At 42.8% G+C, this 22,017-nt stretch overlaps 1 pseudogene; it reads left to right on the top strand.

Moving 5' to 3' along the window:
- The first annotated feature begins 846 nt into the window (after window positions 1–846).
- On the top strand, window positions 847–4,367 carry LOC101516813 (nucleoplasmin-3-like; annotated as a pseudogene).
- Window positions 4,368–22,017: the final 17,650 nt, after the last annotated feature.

Below are 22,017 nucleotides of genomic sequence, written 5' to 3'. Positions count from 1 at the left end.
TGGGAATGAAAAACTTAGTATGATTCTCCCAAGCTTAGGACTTCACACAGCTTTCTCATGCTCTCCCAGTGAAAACCCAGCTTCTCAAATGGCTCTTGTGTCAGGCCATTCCCCTCAGTATCTGTGCATCATCCATACTGGAAATTTCTACAACTCAATTAGGTGAGGCTCGAAAACTAGCCTTTGTCTGTGCTGTACCTCTGACTACAGTGTCTTCCCTCCATGATCTTGTTAACTCCAGCTGCACTAGCATATGCTCTGAAACTCTTTGAGTTCTTAAAGCACTCCCAGTTCTCCTCTGGTAACCCTCCATCTTTCCTTCTAAAATATCTTCACCCCTCATAAATATCACATTTTTTTGTGTGGGGCCGTGTAGTCCAATTCCACTTTCCAGGACTAAACTGGAAGCTCCATGAGGGTAGTGAGCATGACTTTTTTTGTACATTATGAATCTAATCTAAGTCATATGAAAAAAAGCTAAGAGGAGAAACAAGATGTGTGAAACAGCATACCAGATAGTTCATATATGGTTTCTCACTCATTTCCCACACTATCCATTATTGCTTTGTCTGATACAGAAATAAGGAAACTGAGACAAAGGAGGATCTAGTAATTTCATCAAGATACTGGAGCTCATTAGTTGGAGGTTTGCGAGGAATACCCAGGTCGAAGCTGGATCTAGCTCCAGGGAGACAAAGGATGACTATTATCTCAGTTAGCACAGATGGTCAAATGTTCTGTCAGAGCAGCCAAAAGCAGATCTTCATCTACAAAATAGGCTTGTCTTGACTTATTGCAGTGCTTAAATTTCCGCTATTTCTGTTTTCTTTTCACTGAGTTAAATCGATGCTCATCAAACCGAGTGCGCATAAGCCTGCAGTTATATGGCAAGGTGCCTGGGATACTCAATCTAGGAGACTCATGTACATTGTTTGGTAATGGTAGTTTCTTTCCAAAATTTGACAGGTGTTATATCAAAGCAAGCACTAATCTTTTATAAAATGCAACTTGAGCTGCGATTAAAAGACACTTCACATTTGCTTTGTGCTTTAATCTCAGGCCCTATGACAAGAATTCCCTCCATGATAAAGGCCATTTTGTTACAAAAGTTTGAGAAGTACAGAGTTATGACGCTCTGTCCCTGAGAAGCCTGTGGCAAAATGAATGCTAGAGTTGAACAAACACGTGTAGCTTAGATGTAATTGGCATGGAGGAAACTAAGTACCAAGAAAAAGTAACAAGCAGAGAGTTGGTTGAATTCTGGCAGAGACATCATTCTTATTGAGTAACATGGGAAAATTCCTCAGTTGTGTGTCAGCATGTGAGAGAGCAAGAGCTGCAAAAAGCAGCCATTTGGGGAACTTGTACTGGACTGCAGTTGGTTAAGCTACTGCTTGTGACACTGGCTCAAAACACTGCTCCCTTTATTGACCACTGGTTAGAGTCTCTGATGCTACACTTTGGATCCAATCTTTACACTAATGAACCTGGCGAGCAGTGGATGATCACTCAAATACCTGGGCCCCTTCCATCCATGCGGAAGACCTAGACAGAGTTCCAGGCTTCTGCTGTGTCCTGGTCCATGCTGTCTGTCGTGACTGTTTGAAGGTGTTAAGATTTCTCTCTTCCTCTCTCTTTCTCTCTCCTCCTTCTATTTCTCTGTCTCTCCTTTTTCTCTCTGCTATTTCATTCTTAAAATAAACAGAATTTTAAAACGAAAAAAAGAAGAGATGGGACTAGAAGAGAAAGGAAGGGAAGGGAGAGGAAGGGAGGAGAGGAGAGGAGAGGAGGCAAGAATGGAGGAGAGCAAAAGAGAAAGTAAGAGAAGCCATCTGTCCCTCCATCAACCATCTATTTTTCCCCCAATGCCCCTTACGAAAGCACTGTCTCATGGTCCTTTCTCAGAAGCAATATTCACAGAGATATGTTCATCGATGAGCAAACCACACGACACTCTCCAGACATAGCTGACTTAACCATAGGCAGATAACAGATTCAAGACATTATATTTGGAAGCCACTTGTGGGTGTGAAAAATAAAATAGGAATTATTTTACTCAGGGAATTGGATGTCAGAATTACAGAACTGATTTTAGTCAGTATCTGCTGAACTTGTGAAATGAAGGTGGTATAAACCTGGAGATAATGATGGCCACATGCATGCCAAAGCAGCAGAAACTATTCTTCTAAAACAAAGAGGCAAACAGAAACAGATGTGCAGAGAGGAGCAATCAAGAGAACATGCCACCCCAAAGAGAAAAATCACAACTTCAGTTCCTGAGTTCTGGTCCCTCGTGTCTGGCTGTTCTGTAAACCAACTCTGCACCCTTTTAGTAAATTCTCCTCTTTGCCTTCACTGGAAAAGACAGTAAAGTTCACTGGCAAAGTTCATTGCCAAAGACCAAGTTCAGACATCAACTTTATTTGGGCGTAGTTCAGCTACTTAATTTATCATTCCAACCGGGACAGTTAGGATGATATCAGTAATTATATCACACAACGGGAAGACAAGGAGGTGTGGCAATGCTTCCTATATGGGATAGAAGGAAAATTAAATATTCACTGCTTGTATTTCTCACTCACGGTAGCTGCTTCGGTCTAAACTACAATAATGCTATTGAGCTTATCCTCTCATGGCCCCAAGAACAGACCTAAAAGTGAAAGAATTTACAGGAGTTCTTCTCTATGGGAAGCCAGTAGAGGAGCCAAGTGTGTCTGAGCACATTCTGCTCCATCTTCACCAGGCTCTCTTCTCTGAAGCAGTTTTCTTTGGCGCTCCAGCTGATCCTTCCCCAGATTGCCAGCATCAGCATTCTGGGAATGTTTGAGAGCTGTGATCAGTGAGCAGAAAAACATATGCAATCACACTAATCTCCCAGAGAACCCACGCCCACCCTATTGACACAAGGACAATGTCTATCCTCGTTCGTGTTTGAACAGCCTTTCAGCTGAAAAAGCACAATGCAAGAAAATCTAAACCAGCAAAGAAGGAAATTGAAGCAATTTTGAAACAATTTAGGAGAAGCCCCATTTTCACCTAAGTTTTTTCAGCAGTGCAGTACACAAAAGATTAGGGGTCAGAATTTTTCAGATAATTGCTTGTTTTCCTGGTCTAGTAGGTTTAACTCTCAGACTTTCTTTTCCACACCTGTGCTGTCCTCACTGCATGGTGAATGCCCACCAATTTCTAGGGGAAAGCTGTGTGGGAAAAGGGAGAAGTGTGGAGGGTAGGAATCTGATCTCTGATTAAGGCTCAGGTGAAAATTTCTCTTCATTAAAATTTTAATGTGACCCTAGTCTTAATTTTACTAAGATGCCAAATGCAGCAGGAAGATAATGAGTTTCAAGTGCTATATCCCTTTTCTTATCAAGTACTTCTGGCCCCTAAAACTAATCCAGTCACAGTCAAGCAATTACCTGATGACTGGGGCTTCTGGGAGTTGCCAACCATTATGAGGACAGTGCCAGGTTCTTTCTGAGCTAAACAAAGGGATCACTTCTGCCAGCTATACCCACCTGTTTATTCTTGGCAAGAGGTAGACTGCCAGGATAGTAATTACATCCTAATTTATGGTGATATGGGGCCATCTTGAGTCAGGAGAGTCAAGGCCCCCGGGAGTGTCGGGGCTCCTCGCATCCCTGCCCCAGTCACTATGGACAATTTCTTCTCCGGCTGCTAGCTCTCCGGGCAGACACGCTCTTTCGTCTTCAAGGTGGAGCAAGAGGAGGACGCAGAGCACGTGCTGGTACTGATCATGCTCTGTCTCACTGAGGGGGCCAAGGAGGAGTGTAGCGTGGTAGAAGTGGTGGCCCAGAGCCATGACCACCAGGAGACTGCAGTCCCTGTGGCCAACCTCAGGTTGTCCTGTCAGTCCATGCTCAGCCTGGGTGACTTCCAGCTCCAATCACCTGTCACCTTCCGCCTGAAGTCGTGCTCCGGCCTTGTGCGCTTCACTGGGCGGCACAAGATTGTTACCATAAGCAATGATGACTCCGAAGAAGAGGAGAGTGAGGAAGAAGAGAGTGACGGGGAGGATGCTGAGCTGTGCCCCATCCTGTCAGCCAAAAAGCAGGGGGCCAGGCCTTAGCCCCCCTGGGTCAGCTAGCTGCCTGCTGTGTGCGCCCCGCACCACGTTCCTGGACACGTGTCAAGGATGTCACATATCTCCTTTCTGTTTAAGAGCAGGCCTGGGGACAGGGGCTGGGAGTGACAGGGGCTGCAGCAGGCCCAGTGTGTCCCTCTTCTCCAGGTCTGTGAGGAATTCTGACCTTCAGTCCTGACTTTGTCACCTCACCTCCCTCCCCAGGCTGGAGGTCGTGTCAGCAGCTCGCAAGAAGACATTTTTTAAAACAACACTTTTTACAATTTTTTTTGGATGACAGTTGCAATAAAGTTGGCTGAGGTGGTTTCTGCAAAATAAACAAACAAACAAACAAATAAATAAGTAAATAAATAAATAAATAAAGGTGATATGACCCGAGGCCATGTGTTTGCTGATCACAATGTCCTCTCTTGAAGAAACTCCAGAACGAGGTTGAGAGTCAGGGCTTCTAACCCTGTCATACAGTCCAAACTGTTTTTCCCTAAATACTTTTAGAACTACTGAGTCTGTGCTTACATGGTTGGCTCAAAATATGTATTTCCAGTGTTTATTCCCAGGAATTAGGGCCCAGGACAAGCAGATGGATTCCAACAGGGAATACCTTGGAGTCATCTGTGGTTTATAACTCCATTACTCACAGTGATAATGAGAAATTCGCAAGGAACAGCCACCTACCCTCCCTATGGTGGAGCTATGAGAGATTTTAACTCTATGTTCATTATGGCAGGCATACACACAAAGCCATCAGCACACATCTACAAGTAGCCACATATACGTGTCCCCACCCATCCACAGGTGACTGTGCCCAGCCCTGAACAGCCGGACTGACACCCCAGTTGCATATATGGGTTTACAAAAGAAGGTGGCTCAGAGCAGACTTGTGAACAACTAGCCAAGCAGGTGACCTGTTAGCTACCATGAAACCCATCACCATAGAGGAACAGAGGTGTGGAAACAGAAAGAATAAGGGCAATCACTTCTCGACCTTTTTGCTAAGATTAAGTGTGGAGAAATAGGGATTGTGGGCAAAGACATGGGAACTTGATAAACACCATCTTCCCAACTTCATCTCTTCAAAGCAGCATAACCCCCAACCTCTGCAGGAAGGTGATAGGTTTGGGTTGAGGACCTAGTACAATCAATTTGGTGCTGTGTATTCCAAGATCCAACATCTAAAAACTGTGACTCCGATCTGCTGTGTCTCAGACCACATTGAAAGCATGTGGGCATTTCCTTAGTTATCTGGAAGATTCAAAATACATTTGACAAAAGGCAATTTTATTGAGCTTTGCCAAATGGAGAGGTGAGTCTTTTTACTGCAATGATAATATCATTGGGAAAAGATATCTTCACATACAGAGGGAACATTAAACATGACTGATTGATTAAAAACTTATAGACTATGATCTTATTCTTGGTATCACATCTACTGGATACTTTTCTTTTTTCATGACTATAAAATTCTATCAAATTATATCTAGGGTACCTTATAGTTTCTCTTTTGAATGATTCAAAACCTTGAGAATTATCCAGGCACTCATATTATTTTCCTTGACCCTCCCCACACAACACCAATTGGAGAGATGCAATTTTTTTTTTTTAAAGATTTTATTATTATTGGAAAACCGGATATACAGAGAGGAGGGGAGACAGAGAGGAAGATCTTCCATCCGATGATTCACTCCACAAGTGAGCCGCAACGGGCCGGTGCGTGCCGATCCGATGCCAGGAACCAGGAAACCCTTCCAGGTCTCCCACACGGGTGCAGGGTCCCAAAGCCTTGGGCCGTCCTCGACTGCCTTCCCAGGTCACAAGCAGGGAGCTGGATGGGAAGTGGAGCTGCTGGGATTAGAACCGGCGCCTATATGGGATCCCGGGGCGTTCAAGGCGAGGACTTATCTGCTAGGCCATGCCGCCGGGCCCGAGAGAAGCAATTTAAACAAAATGACTTGAATGCATAGACTCAATGCATATATGCAGGCAAAATATATTTTAGTGACCTGTGTTAAGAATGCTGAATATATGAACAACCCTGTTGGGTGTTATATAATCAGATAATATGATTCATTCCAGTAACACAATAAATAATATTTAAAATCAAGTAGCACAAAACAGCCATTGAACATAGACATTCGTGAATGTAAAGCAAAATCCACAATTTGTAAGTGAATTCTATCATGTACTATATGATTACTCCTTGTTATTCTTATCAATACTTTTTCCTTTTCTTCTCTATCAGTACGCTTTTTTTTTTAGCTACTTATAATAGCCCTCAAGTTAAAACCACCCTTTTATTTAAAGATGCAATGATAACATCCACAAAAAACAGTCATCAAATATTTTTTCCTAAAAACTTTATTTAACTTTATTTTCTTGGAGATCATTGTTATTGTTTTTAATCTAATTTTCTTGCTGGTGGTTAATGCAAATATTACAGAAATGCTTTTTTTTAAGCTTTATTTATTTGAAATGACGGAGAGAAATCTTCCATTTGCTGGTTCACTCCCCAAATGGCCCATATATCCATACAGTCCACGCCACAGTCAGCAACCAGGAACTCCCCCTGAGTCTCATGTGGGGTCAAGGACCTAAGCACACAGGGTGTTCTCCAAGTTCTTCTCAGGCACATCTGCAGGGAGCTGGATCGGAAGCAAAGAAGTCAAGACTAGCACCAGTTCTTATGAGATGCAGGTCTTTATTGCACCACAACACCAGCCCAGAAATACTTTTCTTTCATTCTACTTCTTGCCCAATATGAGCTTTGACTTATAAATGGAAAGAAAACCGTATCAACAGAGATGCTCACAGTGTTAACTCAGCAGTGTTGTATTTACTAGCTTTAATGTAGTATTGTAACTATGTCAGCTTCCTTAGAGGGCCTATGTATTGTTTTAAAACCACAATAAGTTATTTCTTAAAATTATAAGGTCATTGTATTTTTTGGTTCTGAATGGCATTTTAAAATTTGGCATCTACATCCAATAACTCACATTTTTGTTGTTGTTGTCATAGAATTGCATCAATTGCTTCTTTCGTAAAGAGGGGAGAAAATTGTTAGGGTGAAAATATGAGTGTAAATATTTCACACAGCTATGTTAAGAATGAAAGACAGGTTCAAGTTGAGGTTAAGCAGTTTAATAGCAGCCCTTTAGGCTGCAGCACTGAGGCTGCTAATTCGCTGCACCTATTTATATGCTGGTCTTTCTTTGACTATTAGCAGTTGGCCAGTAATTCACTTTCGCCCTGAGAGTTTATGGCAAAAAGACTTGGTCATCTACAATGTCTTTTTAAAATACAAGACTGGAAAAGAAAAGAGCCTTACAAATCATTTTGAAAACAAAGGTTTCCAAATGCATTGACTCACATTTGTGACTTCTTGGACGCCTGATATTAAATACAGAGCTCTAAATCAAAGCATGCACGCAGTTCTGTGAGCACCGCACCTTTCGGCAGCTGTGGGTTGGCAAAGCTTGGAGTTTCTGTAACCCAGGAGGCTGCATGTCTGGAGCTGCTACTTTTCTCCCCAGCAGCAGCTGAATAACAGCACACTGAGCGTGACACAGAGGCCTGAACAGAGCCTTCTTCCTTCTACTCACATTCATTGTCTAATGTGGTAATTGCACCCCAGGCAACCAGACTTCAAGGCTTTGGTCACGCATTGCATACTCCCCATCAAACACTGCCTCAGTCTTCCAAGCACAGCAGCTTCCTGTCATTTGAGTATGCTGCCCCTCATGAGCTCCAAAGGTTCTCAGAAAAGAGAGAGTAGCTGCAGCATGCAGGTTCAGAGGCCTCTAAGAACCAACAAGAGATGACAAGAAGATATTGGTTTCCATTATATTTTTTTGAAGGTGCACATCATTCTAGATCTGAGAAGGAATTTTTCAACTGGGATTGGATGATATGTGTCATTTCTCAGAAAGCAGATAAAAACCAAACTAGCTTCAATTGAAAGATTAATTTAGTTCTAAATGGGAGGGAATAAGAAGCAGAACTCCACCTGTTGCTGCCAGTAAGCTTGGCCTGGATACAAGAAGCAGAGTAAGGATCAAGTTCAGGGTTCAGGTGAGCGAGTTCCTCTGGGTGTGAGCTGGGACTGGCAAGACTTGTCCAGCCAAGCAGGGGGGATGTCAAGGGTGGATCTGAGAAAGTTCAGCTCAAGTTCTGTACTTTTAATTTAGAGTCTCGGGGGTTTAAACTTCCAGCAGCTTCCCGGCTGCTGGTGGGCCGCAGGATGGAGCGTCTTGCTTGGATCCCGACTCCAGCCACCATGTGCACGGGTGAGCTGTCCCTGGCCTGCCTGGGTTCGGGGGCTGTGTCCTTTGGGTGAAAATTGGGACTGAAAACAGAACCAACCCAGCAATTGCAACCACCAGCTGATCAGGGCAATGGACTGTGCCGGGCCCTGTACTTGCTAGAACATACAAGAATCTGGTCTGGGAACACCTCAGACAAAGTTTCTTTGGGGATCTTCCCAATTGTACTGTGGACTCAGAACCCTAGCCAAGAAAAGACAGAAGAAAGAACACGTCAATCAACCACCTCACCTGTATGTTGGCAGCAAAATACTGGACAAACGGAGACTGTATGATGGACTATGTCAATCAGTGGATTCTTCAACGACCTCATCGTGCTTGGAGTGGCGATACTGGCAGCGATTCATAACTGGTGAACTATCAAAGCCACTTGAGCTGTATCTCAGAGCATGCCCCACATCCGGGACTTGGGGTGGGTGGGAGACTGGGTGGGGCTTCTCCCTCAATATCCCCCTTTGCCTCAGATACAAAAAGGAAACAATAGGGACATAATAGTCTTACCCACTTCCCTATAGCCCTTGAACCTTTTTACCGTAATTACCTATGTAAAGATTGTCAAAAATATAATAAAAAATTAGAGTCTCAAAGAGAGATGGCATCATGTCAGTAGCTGGTTTCCCAGACCTGGATGAAGGGGTATCATGCACAGTGTAAGATGCTGGGTAGCAGGAAACTGCTCTGTGCTTCCAAACACTGCAGATTACGCAAGTGATCTTCAGAGAGGAGAGATGCCGCTATTTGGATCAATTTTACAATAGGCTGGAAGAAACAAAGAAGCAATTTTTAAGCATTATTACTTGCTTTATTTCCCAATTTGGACAGTGTGTACCCAGGTTTCATTGGCCATTTTGTCCGCTACATGGGATGCAGTCCCAGTGTGCAGAAGTTATTACACACTGTAAGAACAAGAAGTCTTAATCAGGGCCTTCGCTCTGTAGGCTTGGCAGCGCAAACCTGCAGGGAGCAAAATGCATCACATCCCAAAGAAAAAACACTCTGAAAAGGCTTGCTGGTCTGGAACTATGTAAATAGCAATTCAGAATAGCTCATTCTAGTAACTGTTGTACCTTCACCTCTCTTGCTCAGCAGAGAACAATTCATTTAAAAGGCAAAAACAAAATGACCTAAAACATGATATTTGAAAATAGGCTCCATCAGAACAATATTTACCTGGTTCAAAAACAATATGCAATATAATAATCTTCTTGTGAAGAAGGCTCAATACAGTTAAAACAAGACAGGACTTTTATTGTTGTTGTTCCTGAAATGGGAAATTTAAAGACAGGGAAGGGTTGGAGTATCCCTCTAGCTCACTTCCCCCATGCTGGCAGGCACGGACAAGCAAATACTTCCTCTCAGGTGAAAATTACTTTGCAATTCAGTCTTGGGTTCAAAAACTAAACAGATGTTGGGAACTCTTTCTTTTTTTTCCATTTTTTATTATATTTTTGACAATATTTACATAGTTAATTAGGGTAAAAAGGTACAAGGGCTACAGGAAAGAAGGTAGGACTATTATTTCCATATTATTTTTTTTTAATTATTTATTATTTAACTTCAGTAATTACATTGTATTATGTGACACAGTTACATAGATACTTGGGTTCTCCTATTATTTTCTTAATATATCTGAGGTAAAGAGGGATATTGAGGGAGAAGCCCCACCCAGTCTCCCACCCACCCCAAGTCCCGGATGTGGGGCATGCTCTGAGATACAGCTCAAGTGGTTTTGATAGTTCACCAGTTATGAATCGCTGCCAGTATCACCACTCCAAGCACAATGAGGTCGTTGAAGAATCCACTGATTGACATAGTCCATCATACAGTCTCCATTTGCCCAGATTTTCGCTGCCAACATACAGGTGAGGTGGTTGATTGACTTGTTCTGTCTTCTGTCTTTTCATGGCTAGGGTTCTGAGTCCAGCAGTACAATTGGGAAGATCCCCAAAGAAACTTTGTCTGAGGTGTTCCCAGACCAGATTCTTGTATGTTCTAGCAAGTACAGGGCCCGGCACAGTCCATTGCCCTGATCAGCTGGTGGTTGCAATTGCTGGGTTGGTTCTGTTTTCAATCCCGACTTCCACTGGAACCAAAGGGTGTTGCAGGCCAGTATGGTTCTGCACCAATGGGTGTTGCAGTCCAGAGCATACTCGGTCCTCACACAAACCAGTGGGAGCTGCAGCCTAGTCGGAGTGACCCACAAAAACCCCCACCAGGCCCACCCCCTACCCTGGTTTGCCAGTAAGTGCAGCAGACTAGTCCAGTCTGTCCCGCATTTCCTTCTGCTCTCATACATGTCAATGGCTATTAAAGCTTAGTTTCATCTAACCAGCTCAACTATCCAGCCCTCACGGATGTTGTTGGGTGTCTATCTAGCCACCCCTGTCCCTGTCCTAGTTTTTGTGCCCTTCCATGAGGGTGGTAACCCATGCAGGAGGAGCCCACTATTTGCCTCCCAGGCCTCTCCTACTCCCACTCCCACTCCCAGATTATGCATTCTCCGGGTGGTTCTGTGGTTTGACTTAACAGAATTAGCCCCCAGTGCCAGCTTCTGCCAGCTGATGCTGCGGCTAAGCCCAAACATCCCTCACCCACTCTAATTTTGTTTGCACCTATAGGAACAATCAGCCCAGCCTGGCTTTTCCCTGATCTAGTCTACATGAGGCACACAGGTGTTGTAGCCTGCCTAGTCTGGTCTGCCCCCATCCCAGCTCACACTCTCCAGTAGGAGTAGCTGTCCAGCAAGGAAACCACCCCCCATATTCCCCCTTCCAACTCTGCCCCCTCCCTGCCTGGTGCTCACGTGTGCTGGTTGGGCACTGCAGCCTCACCTTGGCATTCTGTATTGTGCATTGGTTTTTGTTGCGACTGAACCTGACTCAACCCACACTCTGTTCCGTCGCTCGGATTTGCCAGTGGATGATGTGAACTGGTTCAGCCTCGTCTGCCTCCGACCCATGGCAAATGTGTACCAGTGGGAGACTTTCCACTACCTGTTCTGGGCTGTTTCTCATCATGCTTCTTGAGCTTACCTGCAGGGTCTGTGTCCTGCCAGAGGAGTTGCCGAGGCTCCTCTATCAGAACCGCTCTGAGTGCCAGATTTCGCGCGTACCAGGGGGTCCATGAGCCAGCCCTACTCAGTTCACCTCCTGTCCTAGCAGGAACAGTGGCTTTTCCTGACTGGCCTTCAACCCATTCTGGTTCTTGCTTTTGAATGTTTCAGCCCAGCCATGAATCGTCCATACCTACATACAGCTCATACATGCTCAGTAGGGGTTGAGACCTAGCCTAATCCATCCCACAGCTACCCTTGTCCTCCAAAACACCATACAGTGTTTCAGTCTGGCATGGTCTGGTGTGTCCAGTCCCAATCCATACTTGTGCCAAGGGAAACTACAACGGTATCCTGATCAGAATGCAGCCCCCATTCCAGCTCGTGTGCTCCTTAGAGGGAACCGCCACCCAGCTAGGGTGTCGCCTTAGCTCCCCAACCGGGCCTCTTTCCAGCCAGTGTTCACTCTGACTCAGCTTGGCTCAGCTCCTCACCTGTCCTGACCCCTGCCTTAGATACTGTGGCTTAGCATCTCTGGCTCACGCAGACCAGTAGGTGCAAGAGCCTAGTTTGGCATGACCTGTGCTCCATCCTGGTTTCTAGTTTTGCCTTGGGCTAAGGTTTGCTCAGTTCTGCCCAGTGCACCCATTCCATTGCCATTTCACACATTAGACAGCTGTTGGAGTTACTTTGCCCAGCTTGTCCAACCCCCAGGTCTGGACCATGTGTTCACCAGCGGGAGCTATGACTCGCCAGGGGAGTTTCCCAAGTTTCTCCATTTGATCCCCTCCCAGACCTAGTTTTCATACATGCCATTGGGATTTAGTCCAGTGCCCGGAGTAGTCTGGTCTTCCTTTTGGCCTTGCATGAGCTGGTGAATGTTGCAGCCCGACCCACCCCACACCCTATTCAGGATGCACATTCGGGTGCTGCTGCCTTGACCAGTCCAGACTGTTGTCTGTTCTTTAATCTGTGATTGATGGCAGCCCCCTGGTCACACCTAGTTTAGTCCATCACCACTCCATCTCTTGAACTAACCCGTGGGGCTAGAATTTCCATAGGGTTTGGCCCACACATCCCCCACAGAATCTTCCCCCAGATATGGTTCTCTAGCATGCTTATTAATGTCATGGCCCTGCTTAATGTAACCAGTCTCCACTGTGTCAGTTCTGTTTCCAGCCCCGTCTTCCATGCGAACCAATGGGTATTATGGTCCAGCTCGATCCTACCCACTTCATACTCAGTCCTCGCACAAACCAGTGGGAACTGCAGCCTTGTTGTGGTGACTCCCTTTAACCCTCACCAGGCCTGCTCCCTTCCTTAGTTCCCACGCATGCCAGTATGTACCACAGGCTTGTTCAGTCTGTCCCACCTCCCATTAAGCTCTGGTACTTGTCAATGGGCATTGAAGCCTAGTTCGACCCAACTAGTACTATCCATCCCACACACATACTGGCAGATGCCTTTCTGTCTAGCAAACCCTGCCCCTGTCCTGGTTTTTCTGCTCTCCAGTGGGAGTAGTTACACACGAGGGAAGTGCCCACTATCTCTCTATTAGGCCACTCCAACTTCTGGATTGTGCATTCTCCAGGTTGTTCTGGCATTTAACTTAACAAAATTTGCCCCCGGTGCCAGTCTCTGCCATCTGATGATGTGGCAAAGCCCAACCAACCCTTACCCACTCTAATTTTGCCTGCATCATTCGAAACAGTCAGCCCAATCAGGCCGTTCCCTGTTCTAGCTTACATGAGGTCCACAGGTGTTCCCCTCACCTGCCTCAGCCTTTGCCTTCAGTGCTGTGGCATAGAATCCCTGCCTCCTGCAGACCAGTTGGTGTAAGAGCCTGGGTTGGAATGATATGCGCTCCATCCTGACTTCTATTCTTTTTTGTGATTTGAAATTTGTTTGGCCCTGCCCAGTCCACCGCCTTCCAGTTGCAACTTGGCCCCACCCACATCCTATTTTAGGATGCTCCTTCCTGTGATGCTGCCTTGACCTGCCCAGAATGCCATCGGTTCCTTTACCCATAAGTGATGGCAGGTGCCATGTTCACTCCTAGCTTAGCCCCTCGCCACCCCAGCTCGCGAGCTAACCTGTGAGACTTGTATTTCCACAGGGTTAGGCCCGCACTTCCCCCATAGAGTTTGCCCCCGGACCAAATTCTCTCACGTGCTGGTTAGTGTCTTGACCCTGCTGAATGTGACCAGTCCATTATTGCACCACCCAGTCAAGTAATGGTGCCCAGCTAGATAGGCCCCCACCCATAGCTTTTGGTGTTGACTGGTGTGTGGCAGTCAGTGATGCTCTATTCTAATTACCCATCTCAGGACTCCTAATTTGGCTGGTGATTCAGTCTGGCCCTAATAGTTCTTATGTGCACTCCCTTCCAAACCATCAGGTCTCAGTCCCCAAGCTTACCTGAAAGTTTCAGGACCCTGTAACTGGGAATCACCCAGAATTCATCTCTTACATACACTGAAGCTGGCCTTATTCATAGGAGTCCCTAAGCAGCAATTTCATATCCTAAAAACTCCAGAGCTCGCCGCTGGGCGGCCAACAGGCAGAGCCTGGCACCAATTTGTGCACTGGCTGCCCAAAGCCAAGGACTCAGTCACTGCCTTTCGGCAGTGGTTTTGGCCTGAGTCCCCAGCCTCGGATCCGGCCAGGCGGGCCCCCCCCCACAGCCACCACACTGTGGGGGTCTGCCATCTGCCCCCAACCCCAAGGCCCCGAATCCTCCCAGACTCCTCCTGCTGCTGGCTTTTGGTGGCAGGGCGGAGCTAGGACTTCAATCCCATTCCCAAGGTTCCCTTGGTGTCACGTTCACCCTGAGGGAAGGTTCCTCTTGGGCCTAGGAAATGCCAAGGGCTCAGTCACTGCCTTTTCACAGTGGTGATAAGGTTAATTCTTGGCAGAGACCGGAAGTGGGTAAAGGAAACCAGAGTATGTCCCCATTCCTCCAAACCTACTAGTTAACTCCCCATCTTGTTAACTCCCCATCTTGTTAACTCCATATCAGCCAAGCTTCATCACGAACCAGGCCCAAACCAGGAGACTAGAATTCCATCTTGTCTCCCACATGGGTATTATGGAATCAAGCACTTGGCCATCGCTCTCTGCCTTTTCCAGGTACATAAACAGAGAACTGGATTGGAAGCAGTGTCTAGGACTCAAACCACCACCCATATGGGATTCTAGTGTCACAAGAAGCAGCTTAACCTAATGACCCACAACATCAGCCTCTAAAAATTATCTTTTAATTAAAGACAATAAAGAAGCAGTAAATGAAGGAACACTTTAATCCATAAAGACTAAATAAAGAATTTCCTTTGCTGGAGAAAACTCTTAGGAGCTCAGAAGTGACATTGGAAGAGTCTATCATTGTTTTTTCTTATGTATTTGCCTTCTACCTATTTTCCTTCTTGCTGTTGGAAATTCTAACTGCTTTCCCCTTATCCTGCTATATCTCTACAAGCTTATTGTTCTTGGCTGAAAATGCTGTAACAGAGTCCCAATTTGCTGTTTGAGTTAGTTTTCACTGAAGTGTCTCTCATGTGATGGGTACTGCAAAAACTGATGAATGCGTGAGTTTGATTGTTTTTAAAGATTTATTTATTTGAAATTCAGAGATGCAGAAAGAAAAAAGACACACACACAGAGAATTTCCATTTGTTTGTTCAATCGCCAGACAGCTGCTATGGCAAAGCTGAGTGAGGACAAAGCCAGGAGCTTCATCTAGGTTTCCCACATGGGTATCAGGGGCACAAGCACTTGGTCCATTTCCTACTGCTTTTCCTAGGCCAGTAGCATGGAGCTCTATTTGAAGTGAAATAACCAGGACACAAACCGGTGCCTATATGGAATGCTAACCTGACCTCTGGCTACACCACAATGCTGGCTCCATGTGTCTGTTTTTCACCTCTTAAGCTGTGGTTTGTTACAGGATTCTGTCCTCCATACTAGTTTATGAGGACAGAAGAGAAATTGTATTTCCTTGCTGACAAAGCCAAGCTAATTTTCTTCTCATTTCTGTATTTCTTGCCATTGCTTGCTAAACGCTTAAAGGCACCCCAAACACGATTTTTTTATATTGAGAGTCAGGATAAAATAAAATCTATCTCATTTTACAAGGCCTCTAGACACCAAGAAATCTCAATCATTTAAACTTTGATGTTGCACCTTAGACGTATTCGTTTCTAACAGCTAACTGGTTCTGTTCATTACAAGCTCTGAGAATGCAGCTCTCTGATCTCTGAACTATGCTTTTACTGGAAAGGATTCCGAATCATCAATGAGAGAAACTAGTTTACTCAGGGCAAAGGGGCAATAGTTAGCATTCTAAAAGTAAAGGATGAGAGACAGAGGAAATAAAACACAGAGGGATCCAGGCAGGGTCTAGCCTCCAGGACAACTAGACTCTGCCTGGGTGCTGGAGGGACACGTTGTTGCTCTCCTTAGATTGGTTTTGGTATTTAGCTACTTCACAAGATGGATACAGGGGCTACTAGCACAAAACTGAATGAAAGAAATAAGAAAAATTCTGTCTTGTGAATCCAGTGGAGAAAAAATATCTGTGAACACTGCTCTAAAGGCTTGTTTCTTTCTCTCTCTCTCTCTCTCTCTCTATCTCTGTGTGTGAGTGAGTGTGTGTGAGTGTGTGTGTGTGTGTGTGTGTGTGTGTGTGTGTGTCTTGCTCTCCCAGGTCAAGTCTAGATTTGTTAGTGTTGTGGTAGAGTAGATTAATGATGACAATTTGGGGTTGGAAGGTGCAGGCCTCTTACAGTGAGAGATGAACTTGTGTTCCAAGGATCTCATGACACTGCTCAGTTAATTTGACACTGGAAAACTGGATATAAAGTTATCCTTTGACTCTTTTTTGTTTGTTTTTACTTATGTAAATAGAATAAATTTCATGTATTTCATGAATTTTAAGAACTTAATGATACTTCCCTTTCTCCACCTTTCTTTTTGTTTTAATTTTTATGATAACATACTTTCAGGTCATGCTATAATCACAGCCTTAACTCTCCACTAAATAAAGAATTCAGCAAATAGAAAGTAGAAAAACCACTGTATTGCAGTAGTATAAACAAAGGCTGTAAACAAGATTCAAATCCCAACTTGGCAGTTTTACTCACATAGAGTTTTGTACACTATATAGCTTTCACAAATCAGAAATCATTTATTTGTCTTTTAGGGTCTGGCTTATTTTACTGAGTCTAACTATGTTTCCCTAGACCTATCATGGCAGACAGAACAAAAACTCATTCTTATTGATTCATCCTGAGTCATATGGCTCTTCTTACAGGGAGCATTTGGAGAATGAACCAGCTCACAGAAGATCTCTATGCCTGTGTCTTACAAGTAAATAAGAACAGATCATTTTTATTGTTGTGGTTTTCCATGACACAGTTTTATAGGTATAAGGATCTTCCTACCCTCTCTCTACCCCTCCCCCGATTTTCCCCTGCCCACATTATTATAGTAGGATAGTCCTTTAGGTACAGTTACTAGTTTAACACTCAACTATTTAAATGGCATTGTAGATATAGGCAAAGTTAGAAAATCTAGTATCCTGTAAGATTATATAATGTAGTGATGTTCATACAATGAAATCATCTAACAACACATTTTCAGAATATATTCCTGTCATTAAAAAATGTATGGCTGAAAACATACACACACACACATGCACAATTTAAAAGGAAGAAAATACATGCATGTATATATTTTCTCGTTCTTGAGCTGTTTTTTTCTGCATAATATAAAACAGTATAATAGAGATTGAGAGAGCATCAAGCATAGTGTGGATTTATCAGTTGTACCTGAAATGTCAGTTGAATCAGAACCTGAATTTCTCTCCTCCTAATGAATGACTTTCACTCATACAGTTCTTTTCTGCAACTTGCAGCTCTCTTTGGGAGTGGTGGGACTGTTTCAAAGATGATCAGTGGGGCACTCAAAATTTTCCATGTCAGAAAAAATCAGAGAAGGCTGTTTTAACATGTTCCTACTCATGATTTGGCAACTCCCGAAACCCACTTTGAATCTGTTCCTATTTCTCTGCAATTGAAACCATTCTCAAGCTAGATTTTCATTTATCATCTGTGGCATCTACCCCATCTCTTTGCACATGTACATTACCCATTTGAATGAGAACAGGCACACCCAACATTCCATCCTGTGGGAGGGAAAATGCTCCAACTGGCTGAGCAGAAAAAGTGCATTTCCCCTTTGTAATGAAGTAAGACCTGACAGCTTAAAACTGTATGCATTGTAAACATAACCATTGCATGCCTGGAAATGGCCCTGTGGACATATTGCTAATTTCTGATTCTGTAATTTGACCTGGAGTCTTTGAAGAGAAGCTAGAGCTGCATGGACAGGGAAATATTATGCATTCAATAAAGGAAAGAATCGTATTGACCACAATTAGCAGACTATATTAATTTTGCTAGAAAAAATATGGGAACTAATTTGTCCATAGAGAATCTTTATTAAAGTTATGCTTTTTCCAGAGGCATATATTTATTGTTTTTGAGTTCTTTAATATATTACGTTTGTCAGGCTGAAGCTTTTCAGGTCAGCTTGGGGAGTTAGTGAAAAAAAAAAGCTATTTTTTTCTTTTTGAACAATTTCATGGGAAGTGAGAATTCATTTGCTGAATAATGAGCATAGCATATCCATGTAATTACTTTTCCAGACTCTTCTGTCTCATACCTGAATCAAGGTTTTATAAAAATATAATTAAAGCATTCATTGTATGTAGCAAGGGAAAAGCAGGATTGAAATATAGCTGACTCATAAAATTACAGGGAAGAAGGCTAAATTGCTATCTCAGAAATTATTATAGGACACCCTCACTCCACTCCCCCAACTCTACTGTCTCCTTGCACCCCCACATTAGAATTAGCATCTCAATTGTAAATGACCTTTCCTGAATCCTTTAAGATAGAAAGAGAAGAGTATAGATACCAACGTGTGTTTTAGTTTCTTTTAATACAGGATATATGGCAGACAATTACCCTAAGTGTAAATACATACTCAACAGTGGTTATTGGTAGCATTTAATCAAAACGCTAAACTCCAGACTCAGGTAGCTGCAGGTTCCTTAATTACTTTTTGTCTCTAACCTCAGAGATTTTGATAATCAGTGTTATGAACTGGGTTCACTTGTGAAATTCCAGGTATTGGATATGCATGGATTGGTTTAAAATGCATTCGAGGCTTTTTTATGAAGAAAGTGTAACAATCTGGTAAAACTTCCTAGATTGGACTTCCATGCAGATAGGTCTCCAGGATAACAAAGAGAATGAGTTCCCAGAGGAAGAAGGACATTCAAAGATATGAGATATACAATGGGAAAGGAAGAGCCTGTCTTGAACAAGCCTGTCTTGAACAAGGTAAAGTGGTCTGCTGGTCAGACATCTGTGATCTTCAGTTTACTTCAAGCCTCTTTTAGTTTTTCAGTAAATGCTGTTCTTGATGTTGGAACCAAGCTTTGCTAGTTAATAGTGCCAGGGATGTGCAGGTGACCCCACTGGAGTCTTACCATCTCTCCCCATCCTAGGGAATACTTGGTTTGTAGGTATTCAGACCCTTTTCTCCCATGAAGACTCCTAAGACTATGAATGAACTTCTTCCTTCTGGTGAATTATTAGCACTTAGGAGGCTTATTAATTATCAATTATCTGCTTATATTTGTTGTTAATCGATATGTATAACTATGCACAGGATATACTTTGCCTGGCATACAAATACTTTTGGAGAAGTTTCTGATAAGTGTGAATCTTTACAGTAGAAGATTTTTCCCTTTTAGAGTGGTAATAGAGCAAATAGGAGTGAAAGGATTGCAATTAACAAGCAAACAAGGTCAGTTGCTGAGCACACAGTAAGATCAAACACACAAAGATAAATCGTGATGCAATTAGCAGTATGCAGGAGCATTTAGCTGTAAAAATGACACTAAAATTTTGCTTAAGTTAACCACAGACTGACTTTTTCTAAATGTGTTCTAAATCGAGAGTAATTGAATGAACTTTGACCTGGAAGATGAAAAAATGCTTTGAATTTGTTTTCATCACTACAATTTTGTTTAAATACATTCTAAAGACGAGTTTGTGGTACAAAGCCTGGTGCTGAAGAAAAGAACTGCTTCAAGTCTGAATAGTAAAAATGCAGTTATCATGCCATGAAGCAAACTGCAGAAAAACTGATGTTTTATTTTTTCTAATCAGGAAAGTAAATTTACATTTTCAGGAAGAAAAGTCAGCCAAGAATGGATTTCTCAGTGTGGGCATTTGCTTTATTGGTAAGATTAACATGCCTGCAAAAAATAGCAGAGTACCTGTGGCTAGTGCTGTGGCATAGCAGACTAAGTCCCTGCCCCTGGCACCAGTATCCCACCTAGAGGCTTGTTCTAGTTCTGGTGGCTCCACTTGCAATTCAGCTCTCTGCTAATGGCCTGGCGAGGCAGTGGAATAGTACCCAACTCTTTGGGTCCCTGTACTCATGTGGAAGAACCAGAAAAAGCTGCTGACTTGTGGATTTGGACCCACCTACTCCTAGCCATTGAGGCTACATGGGAAGTGAACCAGTGGGTGAAAAATCTCTCTTCCTCTCTTCTTCTTTCTCTGTAGCTCTGCATTTCAAATAAAAATAAATCAATCAATAAATCCTTTAAAAAATCGGAGTATCTGTTCAAGTCTTGGATTGCAGGCAGTAGATGATGGCTTTAGTATTGGGTGCCTGCCATACTGGCTCCTGGTTTTAGCACTGGCTGTTGGGGAATTTGGGGAGTGACTCAAAAAAATGGAGGATCTCTTTGTCTCTTTCTATGTTGGTCTGCCTTTCAAGTAATTAAAGATTCTTAAACATGAAAAAGAGATATTGAATAAAATGTAGTTTGAAAAGGGAGTATGCTATATAAGTAGCATTTTTTTTTTTACAGAGAGAGAAAAATCTAAATGCAAACATAATTTTCCAGCTCAGAACTCACTGTCAGGTCAAAGGACCTGTTTTGAAAAATATACTGAGCCAGATCACAGGAGTGAAGGGTAAAAGTATTTGCTGCAACTGTGTGTCTATCAGTTGAATTGGTTCTCTCACTATCCTCTGATGTTTTACGTGCTGTTGGCTTTGGAACACGTTAGTTTTGGAACTGCAATAGCAAATTAATGTGTGATTCATATCATGCACCATATTAAACCCAATGTTACTGGTTTGAAATGAAATAAAACCAGATACTAAAATGATCATTTATAAAATTATTTATAAACTTTCATAGCAATATAGCCTAGTAATTGTGCTAAGTCAATTAAAACATTGCTTATATATGAATTTTGTTTATATATAAACATTGTTTATATATATGTTTATACAGTAATTTAATTTTTTCTAGTGATTCAGTTTTATTATACCTTACAGAAGGATTCCATTGCAGATTGGGAAAAAAAAATAACTGGTTCTTCACCATAGATAGTTTGAGAAATATTTGTATAATCAAAACTAAATCTTAATTATTTGAAAATTACGATTTAAAATTTTAAAATCCAAGGTCCCCATCTTTGTTAAGATTCTTTCTGAGGTAAAGAAAGCTTGTGGTGACATCTGAGATTCTTTGAGTTCCTTAGTCATTCATTGCCCAGGCTTGAAACTTCTATAACAGGAAAGTGTCTTAAAAAGATAAAGTCCTGTGAGCTGTCAACTGGTGAATCCTAAATAAATTTGAGAATCATAAATCTCTGGGTGACTTACTGATTCTCTGGATTATTTCACTGAACACAATGGTCTATAGTTGAGAACATTTTGTTACAATTTCATTCTTTTTAATGGCTGAACAGTATTCCATGGAGTAGATATTCCCACAGTTTCTTTATCCATTCCTCTTTTTATGAGCTGTAACTGTGTCTTCACTATTTGAGTGTACTGCTGTAAACATAGTATTTTACTTTTTCAAAAATAACATCCAGTTTTCATTATGTGTAGACCTTGAAGATCTTGATGCATAGATAGTTTGATGGCAGATATTTCAAAACTCACTTGTAATTAGCATCACCATACATTTACACACCTTTAGAAATGTAGTCTTCCAAGCAGACATGTGCAAAATTACAGCTAGCTGGCATTTCTGAGTAGTACTCACTAGAAACAATCCTAAGAGTCTGGGCTGAGATGATTTTGGAATTAAACAAAAAAAAAAAACCAGATCATTTATTCATTTGGAAGTCAGAGTTACTGGTACAGCAGAGGAGAGAGAGAGAGAGAGAGAGAGAGAGAGAGAGAGAGAGAGAGAGAGAGAGAGAGAAAAGAAGAAGGAGGAGGAGGAGAAGAGAAGAGAAGAGAAGAGAAGAGAAGAGAAGAGAAGAGAAGAGAAGAGAAGAGAAGAGAAGAGAAGAGGAGAAGAGAAGAGAAGAGAAGAGAAGAGAAGAGAAGAGAAGAGAAGAGAAGAGAAGAGAAGAGAAGAGAAGAGAAGAAAAAAAGACATCTTCAAGTTGCCTCCAAGGCCAGGGCTTGGCTAGGGCAAAGCCAGGGACCAAAAGCTTTGT

The sequence above is a fragment of the Ochotona princeps genome, chromosome 1 (genome assembly GCF_030435755.1).
Source record: "Ochotona princeps isolate mOchPri1 chromosome 1, mOchPri1.hap1, whole genome shotgun sequence".
Lineage (NCBI taxonomy): Eukaryota > Metazoa > Chordata > Mammalia > Lagomorpha > Ochotonidae > Ochotona > Ochotona princeps.
This window is presented reverse-complemented; position numbering and strand designations above follow the sequence as displayed.